We start from the raw sequence: 266 nt of genomic DNA, 5'->3' as shown, positions 1-266 counted from the left end.
GCAACATGAAACAGATCAGCAGCAACATGATATGGTTTTTCACAGTGTGTCCCTGTGATGGACTGGAGACCTGTCCAGGGTGTCCCCCGCCTCTCGCACAGTGATTGCTGGACATGGGCACCAGTGACCCCTGTGACCCAAAATGGAAGAAGTGGGTAAAAGATAATGGATGGATGGATGATTGGATTCCTAAACCTCTTTCTAGACACATTTCTAACACAAAGTAAAATTGTGATCTGACAAACCAGTAATTAAATTTTAATTTT

The sequence above is a fragment of the Nematolebias whitei genome, chromosome 14 (assembly GCF_014905685.2).
Source record: "Nematolebias whitei isolate Nwh7 chromosome 14, NemWhi1, whole genome shotgun sequence".
NCBI lineage: Eukaryota > Metazoa > Chordata > Actinopteri > Cyprinodontiformes > Rivulidae > Nematolebias > Nematolebias whitei.
Note: the sequence above shows the minus strand (reverse complement) of the source record.